This window comes from Nannospalax galili, unplaced genomic scaffold (genome assembly GCF_000622305.1).
Source record: "Nannospalax galili isolate Female #2095 unplaced genomic scaffold, S.galili_v1.0 scaffold72, whole genome shotgun sequence".
NCBI classification, from domain to species: Eukaryota; Metazoa; Chordata; class Mammalia; order Rodentia; family Spalacidae; genus Nannospalax; species Nannospalax galili.
The window spans coordinates 2,243,044-2,252,227 of NW_008336933.1; the positions used below are offsets into that span (position 1 = coordinate 2,243,044).

Consider the following 9,184-nt stretch of genomic DNA (forward strand, 5'->3'; position numbering starts at 1 on the left):
TTGTTTATATTTTTTTTGTGGGTGTGTGTGTGTGTGTGTGTGTGTGTGTGTGTGTGTGTTTGCATGTATATCTACACATGTTCAGATTCCCCTAGGAAGCCAGAAAAAGGCATAGGATCCCTTGGAGCTGGGGCTACAGCCTGTTGTAAACCACCTGTTTTGGGTGCTGAGAACTGAACTCAGGTCCCCTGGAAGAGCAGTAATGTGCACTTAACCACTGAGCCATCTCTCCAGTCCTGAGTTGTTGTCGTTGCTAAAACACAGGGTTCTACAGAAGCATCCGATTTCCAGAACCTGGTCAGAACAGTCGAATACTTGGGAATCACAATTCTCATTTGGCAATCAGCATATGTATTTGCATGGTCAGCAAAGGAGATTCTGAAATGATTAAGGGGCAGAAACAGAACAAGTTCAGATTGAAGCAACCTTGGACGTAGTGCCCCCCACCCCTCCCTTGCTCATGTGCTCACCTTTTGATTTAGGCCTGAACATTTTGAGTTCTGTACACAGTTCTTGTGTGTTGGAAAATATCAAAGTAGCTGCATGTTTCAATCCTAAAATTTTATGAGAAAAAAAGAATGATCAGAAAAGAAAAAAAAAAACTGGCTTTGTAGAATTCTAAAAGTACTAAAGTTTTAATCTCCTATCAGATCCAGATTCCTGTATGAATATTCTACCTTACATGCCTGTGGTCCAGGGTAGAGTATCACCTAGTCCCATAAGCCACTCTGACCTCCTCTAGCTCCTTTCAGTGCCTCTTCCTTCATTTCTCTATCTCCTGTCATACCCTAGTTTGGTGTTTTCAAATGTTTTACATTTTTGCTTATTTATTTTATGTCCGTGTATGTTGGGGGGGGGGCACATGTGTTGCGATGCATGAGTAGAGGTCAGAGGACAACTTGTTGAAGTTGGTTCTCTCCTTCCACCATGTGGGTCCTAGGGGTTGAAATCGGGTGGTCAGGCTTGGTGTCAAGTGTATTTACTTTCTGAACATCTCACTGTCCCTAGCCATATTGTAACCTAATCCCACGTCCTGCCTTCTTGGCTACCCAGCCACCAAATCAAATCCCATTTGTTTTTCGTTTCGCTGGGCCCATGTCTTCTTCCCCAAACTTTCTTCCTGCCTCTCACATTGCAAGCTCTTTTCAGATTTTATCTGGAGGACCATATCGGTTCTGCACTGTCCTCTTCTGTCCAAAATGGAAGATGAATCTGGAATCCCAAAGCTCTGTTTTTTATTTTCATTTTATTTTTTAATATCATGACCCCTTTTGGAACCAATCCTAAACTCAAATCTCAGGCCCCTTTCTTCCCAAGAAGGCTGGTCTCTCTTACAGGAAGGCCTGTGTCTTACCAGTGTTTGTCTTCAGGTCTCTCCTCACTTCTTTTGGGCCCCCAAAAGAAAGGCCCACTTACCACTGTTCTCTACTCTGCTTCCTTCATCAAGTACCTGAAATCCCATGTATAATACTGCTTATGTGAATCTAAAGAACATTTGAACTCTAACTGGCTTATAACCAGTATTGCCTCATAGGTCCTCATCAGTCCCAATGACTTATAATTCTCCATTGTGTTTGTCATGAAAGTAGGGCATATGGCATTCACATAAACACTGATCACTTGGTCAACATTGACTAGGCCTGGCCCTGACTTTTCTAAGCAATAGCTTTTCTGACTGGCTCTGGCCCTGGCACATGAGCAGAAGGGAGACTTCATGGTTTCCTTTCTGTGCGCTTGCGGACATGACTTCACAACATGTTGACCACTGGGCAAACAGAAGTTGTGTGTATTTCAGAGGACTCATTTAAGGGTAGATTTCAAAGCACTTGCTTGAGGTAAATAGTTGGACTTCAAAATTTCTACCTCTTAAGGACTCGTGCATTCATTTATGGCTATTAGTTTTTAATTGATTTAGATTTTTAACTAAGTAAATTGATCAACTCATAGAGGTCTCCTAACTTACAATAACATCTCTTTATTTTACTTCAGCTTGGGGAAGTTAGTATCCAATTTAGTTTAACAGGAATTGTGTACCCTCCTGGTTTTTTATATATTTTGGCTAATCAAACATAACTGTTTTAAGGCCTTTATAATATACCCTGTTAATTATTTTAATGTTTTGTGTGTTTAAGTTAGCATACAAAGTAATAGGGGTCCTTATGGCATCTTCATGTAGCCCCTCCCCAACATCCCTCTCCTGTCTCTTTGGCTCCACCCAGCTTGTTCTCTTCGTCCTCCTAGTATCCCCCATTTCTCTTTCATGTCACATGCACCCTATTAATCTCTTGTTCCCTCCTCCCAAGACCTCTTTATTTCCCCTCTCACAGTCTCCTTTCTGATTTCATGACCTACAGCCCGACCCCATACATAATACACACATGAATAATAATGTCTAGAATCCCAAAGGGGAGGAAAAATATGGCATTTGTCTTTCCGGGTCTGGTATACTCTTCTTAATTAAACAGCTTTAATTCATAGTTGGCTCTAGGTGTCCTTTATGTCCTTTGTTTAAGGACAAAGCTGTGCAAGTCAGTATTCCAAGCACTGCAGCATTTTCTCCTGAGACTGTCCCAAGGAATCCAAAGAAGGCATGGAAGCTGCCCTGGGGTTGGTGGCTGTTGGGGTGCACTAGCTAAGAGGGGGAAAGGAGGAGAAGGGACAAGAAAGACACCACTAACAAGGGAGAAAGCTGAGCCCAGGGAGCAGCTATACAGTCAGGTGGCTATAGTTCTGAGTTCTGGGTTCCGCACTGGGATGGTACCCAAGTCCTGTCATTTCTGTCTGTGACCCAGGACTAGTACTACTTCATGCCATTCATTTCCACGTTTGTTAAAAAGGATCAAAAATAGAACTTAACTACAGCATGGCCATGCACTTAGAAAGGCATCAATATGGTATAGCCAGAATGAGAGAGAAGATGGCAGGGCAGTGGTGAGCCTTGAGTCATCTGTTTGATAGAGATGACACAGTGTGGAACATGGTTTACTTGGTGGGATATGGGCTTCCTCATTAAGCATTAAAGGTTGGCAGGTGATGGATTCAGGCAGAAGTCCCCTAATCACCCTCATAATTCATGTATACCCACCCCCACTGCACTCTGTCATTTACCTAGAAGAGGATGCCTGTTGAGTCACCCTTCTTCTATAGTTGCTGGGGTGCATGTCAGCACTGGGGAAGTCCAAGGGCGGTTGTACAGCTTTGGGTTCAAGTAGACAGCAGTGAGCCCTACCAAGAGGGAAAGTCCCAAGAGCTGGGTGTGAAGACCAAGCTATGGACCTCTTCAGTCTGCTTGTGTTGGCTCAGCTCGTGCAGCGCCCAAGTCCTCCACAAGCATACTTTCTTGGCTCCATCGCTCCCTTTCTATCGAGAACTGTCCCTGGCTCTAACTAGAGGAGTATACTAACTGTAGACAGGGTGGGGAAAGGAGCAATCAGCTAGGACATGCTGTACAGGTTCGTTGGATTTGCGCAAGTTGCCCCTTTAAAATTTTTTTCTTTTAAAACATTTTTAGTGGGCTGGAGAGATGGCCCTATGATTAAGAGTGGGTACTGCTCTTACAGAGGAACAGAGATCAGTTCCTAACACATCAGGTAGCTTTGCACAAACGCCTATAACTCCAGCTCCAAGGTATTCAATGCCCTCCTTTGGCACCATAGGCACTTGCACACATGTATGCATGCACACATACACACACACACACACAGACACTCATAATTTGAAAAATCTTAACAGAACATTAATTAGAACATTAATTATTAATTAGAACTTTATTAATTATTAATTACAACATTAATTGGAACATTATTAGAGGTAGCACCACACCACTGGCAGCTTCAGGTGAGATTCTGAGTAGGCCAGTCCATCCTCACCTCTCCCATGCTCCTTTTACCAGAAAAATAAAGACACAAGCCTTCTCTCTCCTAAAGCTGTTGGAGTCTCACAATCCTTGAGCTCTCAGGATGACAATAATGGTATGTCACTGCAAAGGTTCTCAGAGATGATGTCCCAAGGCCAGGAAAAGAGAGCCCCCACCCCCAGCTCAAACTCCAAGGCATCCCACAAACAGTGAAAAGATGGCGTTCTGTTGATATTGCAGCACCCACTTAGGTGCTAGGAAGAAAACCCTTGATTTCCACCATGGAGTTAAGACCTTAGTATGTGCAGCTCTTATCTTTACAGGGTCAAAAGAACACATGCTGATTTTGCTCATAACGTAGCTCCTGACTTAGCTCTTAGATAACTGAAGGGATTAGAGTTGATGGCACAGAGTGAATAGACACCACCAGCACTCAAATAAAGTGGCTATAATTTACTAAGTAGCCAAGGCAGACAGCATTTTGATAGGTTCCTTCATATAGTGGAGAGATCCGTGATGACAGGCCTGACTTTTGGAGCCAACACTGGCTTGCTGCTCTCTTGCAGTGTGATCTTAAGTGAGTTACCTAACTTCTTAACTTCCCAGTTTGTTCATGTGTAGCACTGAGGGACACAGATCCTCCTACTTCTCCAGAGCTGAGATACTCATTCCACAGCTCCCAGATGGTGTGTGGGCTTCTGATGGCTCACAGGTGATCTCTTCTCCAAGAGGCACTCAGCAGAAGGAAGCTGCCTCCACCAAGGTTTAGGTCCCTCCTGGGGTTGCTGCATCCACTAGGTGCCTGATCAGATATAAAGAGCCCACTTGAGAGAAGCTCTGAAAGGCCAACTCCACATCAGAACACCTCAGCTGATTCTAGGAGTCTGCTCTGCTCCTCAGTCCTTTACCCTCCCTGTCATACACACTCTGAGATCAGTATCCTCCATGAACTCCCTACAGACACATCTCAGAATTGCAGTCTGTTTGCCATTGAACCTGACCTTTATCACACGAATAGCAAACTTAGAGAATATTCTTTCCCCATCCTCTTCCTATTTTCTCCTTTCTCTCTCCCTTATTCCTGATAGAGGCATATTGACATAGAGCCTGTATTATCTCTAATACAATTGTAAACCTAACTGGTCCTCCAAGGATGTTTGCTGAATGAATCAATAATCGGAACACAGTTCTAATTGGTATGAGCCACTTGCTAAGAAATCCCATGCCACTGTAAGATACTCTGTCCCAGGAAATCTTATAGCTATATCAAAGCTATCGTCATCAGCTATACAACACTGGCCAAGGGTTCTTACACTTCTGACCAACATATCCCACAATACTCTTGGTCACTCCATTTTTCTCCTTATTTCAAGTTGGGTCCTTCACATCATTTGTCCTCTGGTATGGTTTATCTCAGATTCTTATTTAACCTAAAATGCACAAAAATGATGATTGAAATAGTATACTTCATAGTAACACAGATCGCCCTGTCCGAGGGTTCTTCTAACCTTCCCACATAGCAACAGCCTCACCACTACCACTAGATAAAACATTCCTCCCAGTTCCTCCCTGTTTACCTTTAGTTTTGGAATAGTCTTTTACTGAAAGGATTGTATCATGGGGAAGGAGGACAAAGACAACCTCAGCGTGACTGAGTCAGGCCCAGAGCCCCCAGCTTGGCGATGGTTTGCTTGACTCATCAGCAGAAGTCACAATGTCTTGTTCAGGGAACTCATGGAATCTCCCTCTCTGGAGTTATTTTTCAAAATAGAAGAAATTTCATTTCCTGGGGATGTTTAAACGGGTTCTGGCTTTAAGGCAAGGAAATAAACTTGATGACTTAGCAAGTCTAAGTTTCCATAATTTTAAGAGCCTCATGGATTTGTGAAGACACGGAATGTGAAAAACAAATATCTTTTAGCTATGGTTTCTTAAATGCATTAGTTATTTTTAAAAATGTAAGTTCAGCTCTGTCACTGGTAGTAAGTTTGTTAGCAACAGAAACAAAAGATAGCTGAGAAATTTAGAACAGCGGCATTTTAGGAAAAGGCCCAGAACATTCCACTGGAGCAGAATCAGTAAAAAAGATGAATCAGAGAACAGCAGCTCTGAGTAGATGTTGATCAACAAAACACCATGAAGTCTGCTTTCCTGGGAAGCCAAAATAGTTGAGAGATAGGAATGACAGTAAATTTGATGTAAGTTTCTTAAAAGTGTGCCAGCTGTTGCTGCCCTTATATTTTAAAGAGATTCTGAAATTTGGTAACACTGCCCTAACAAAGTAGCACAGGCTGAGTGATTTGAACAGTGGAAATTTATTGTGTCACAGTTCTGGAGACTGGAATCTAAGATCAAAATACCAACAGGACTGGTTTCTTCTGAGTCTTCTTGTTGGCTTGCAGATGACTGTTTACTTCTGGTGTCTTCTCATGGTCTTTCCTATATAGACACTAGTCAGATTGGATTAGAGCTCGCCTGTATGAGCCCATTATAAGTTAATTATCCCTTTAAAGACTTTATTTCAAAATATAGTTGCATTCTCAGGTGTTAGAATACCAACATATATATTTTTGGAGGGGATACAATGGAGCTAATAAGAGTTAGCATTGTCTCCCAAGATTCTCTCATTCTCTCTCTTTCTCTCTCTCTCTCTCTCTCATTCTCTCTCTCTCTCTCTCTCTCTCTCTCTCTCTCTCTCTCTTTCCTTGCTCCTTCTCAGAACCCTTCAGAATCCTTACCCTCCAGCTCTATTCCATGGCTCTACACCCTAGCTCTTTCCTGTGTCTTTCCCTTGGAAGCACCCAGTGCCTTCCTCCTGAACCCTGATGTGGAAGCTGCCAGTGCCCAAATGTTCCTTACTGACACAGATGATGGTATGTCAGCATTTAGATCATTCAGATCTGTGGGGGTAAGGCTGCCTCACACTGAGTTGGCATCTGGAGATGACATGTGAGCTAGGGGTAGATGGGGAGAGGTGAATGGCACATTTACAGTGGGGAGCCAATTTGTGTTGATGGAGAGAAACTCCTGAGGAGCTGAGTATGTGTTCTTTTCCCTGATCTTATTTCCACACTCTGTGGCTGAGAAGGGCAAGAAAAGATGAGCTTGACTCACGGTGACTCTAAGAAGCTCTGACTTCTGGACAGCATGGTCATCTGGACTTCATTCACAGGGTGGAGGCAGCTTCTCTCCCAAAGACCTGGGGGATGGATGCTCAGTGTGTGATGAATTGCTGTGTTGCTACTAGAGGGTCTGGGCACTGTGACTGCTCTTGAAAATCAAGGCAGGCAGCAGCAACCAGCTGTACCCTGAGTAGCTACGTGGGTGGGGAAAAACATGGGGGAGGATGCAGCTTCTAACCCTGTTCAAATGACTGCATACTCCAGTTCTACAGGCTTCAGGGGCTGAGTGTCAAAAGCACCAACAATAGTGGCAAATATTGAGGTAACAACCTCTGTAGGGCTTTTAAAACTGTAGCCCAAACCCTCCTGGATATAGCCTCTTCCTGTGTGAAGCCTCCTCTTTCCCTAGGAACCATGGAATTGTTACCCAGCCTGCATTTTCTATAATCGATCTTTCTCTGCCTTGGCTAACTTTGTCTCATCCTGTGCTTCAGATAAGGAAATTTCCCAGCTTCTGCCCCCTCCCTCAGCAATCTCATCTCACCATGAAGGTTGACTATCGGGGTCTCCTGACATCCCATCTCTTTCAAAACCACCGGGTCTGAATTTCCAAATGGAATTTACTCAAGGCAGGTGGGTTTCAATCTCACTCTCTTCGTGGGATTACAATAACCCAGAGTGAGATGGTTCAGTTGGAGAAGTCCTGCACTGAAATATGAGGACCTAAGTTCCGACCCCAGCACCCCAGACATAGCCACATGTATTAGTAATCCCAGTGCTGGGGAAGTGGAGACATGAGCAGTTTCCAGGGGTTCACTGACATACCAGCCTAGCTGAATCCAGGAGTCCCTGCTCCCAGTGAGAGACCTTGTCCCTAAAACTAAGATGAGTGCCTCCATGGGAACAACAACCACCATGGTTGACCCCTGGCCCGTGCAACACTCCCCCCCACACACATGAAAAAAAGAAAAAAGTAGAATAACCCTAGAAAGAGTCATAAACTCCCCCAAATTATCCCCAAATCAGAATTCTTCTAGTAATCTGATGTTTAAGTCCGGCTCAAGAGCCAGACTCTGAAGCCGTAAAACTTTAAGTAAGTTTGTGAATCTCTCTTCACCCATTTTCCTCATCTGTAAAACAAGGTGGGGGCCTAAAAGGTTGTTATGGCAATTAAAGCTTAGTTCAGAGTCTGCTACATTAACAAGTCATGACTAAAAGATGTTAGAGTTGGGCTGGAGACACAGCTCAGCAGTTAAGAACACTGTTCTTGCAAAAGACTGGGTTCAAATCCCAGCACCCACATGGCAGCTAACAACTGTCAGTAACTCCAGTTCCAGGGGATCCAACAGCCTCTTCTGTCTTCTGTGAGCATTGCATGACACAGGTGCACTTATCTACATGCAGACATACACACATACACATAGAATAAAAATAAATTAATAATAAAAGACATGCTAGCTCTCTCTGACCCACAGGCCTCTCACTCCAGGGTAAGTCGATCATGCCCTCTGTTCCTTAACTCCCACAGCCTCATTCACCCTCCCATCTCCCCCTGCCGGTCTCTCCTTCTAGCCTGGGTCCTGTCCCATTCCTTATGTTGGCACCCCAGACACCTGGGGAACCACCACTGCTTCCTGATGCTTTACATCCAGAGCAACTCAGTTCCTTCTCGGGTCCCCAGGAGCACTGCTTCTGGGCCTGGCCCTGCCCTGACCTCCCTCTGCTTCCCTGGTCCTGCACAACCTGCAGGCCTCGTTCCTGGTGGCTGGGGCTGACCTTTCCTCTTCCTGGTCCTTTGCATCCAGACCAACCCAACTCCTCAGTGCAGTCCCCAGGGGACCGTGGGGCCTCTTCCTACACCCATCTTCCTTTGCATCTCTGGGTGGCATGGCCACCAGCTGCCCTAGACCAGCATCTTTCCTGGGCCGGGCTCCCAGACCAGTCCAACCCCCAAATTCCTAAGGCCAAAACCTTTCTTGGAGGGATCCAGACCTTAGGAGAAAGCCTGAGAGCATATGATCTTCATCTGACTTGGGCCTCTGTGGGAACACCTGAAGACAAAAGTAATCTGGCCACTCCAATATTAAAAAAAAGAGAGAACCGGAGGCTTAGAAGAACCAGCTTTTCACACCCAAAAAGTAAACCACAAAGACACATAAAGTTCACAAAAAGAAGCAGACCTAAACTTGAAGGCTTGAGTCTCACA

General features: G+C 44.5%; 1 protein-coding gene across 2 annotated transcripts in view; it reads left to right on the top strand.

The window, feature by feature from the left end:
- The window catches only part of Adtrp (androgen dependent TFPI regulating protein), a 73,052-nt gene that overhangs the window by 1,285 nt on the left and 62,583 nt on the right, over positions 1-9,184 (top strand). The window lies entirely within an intron of this gene.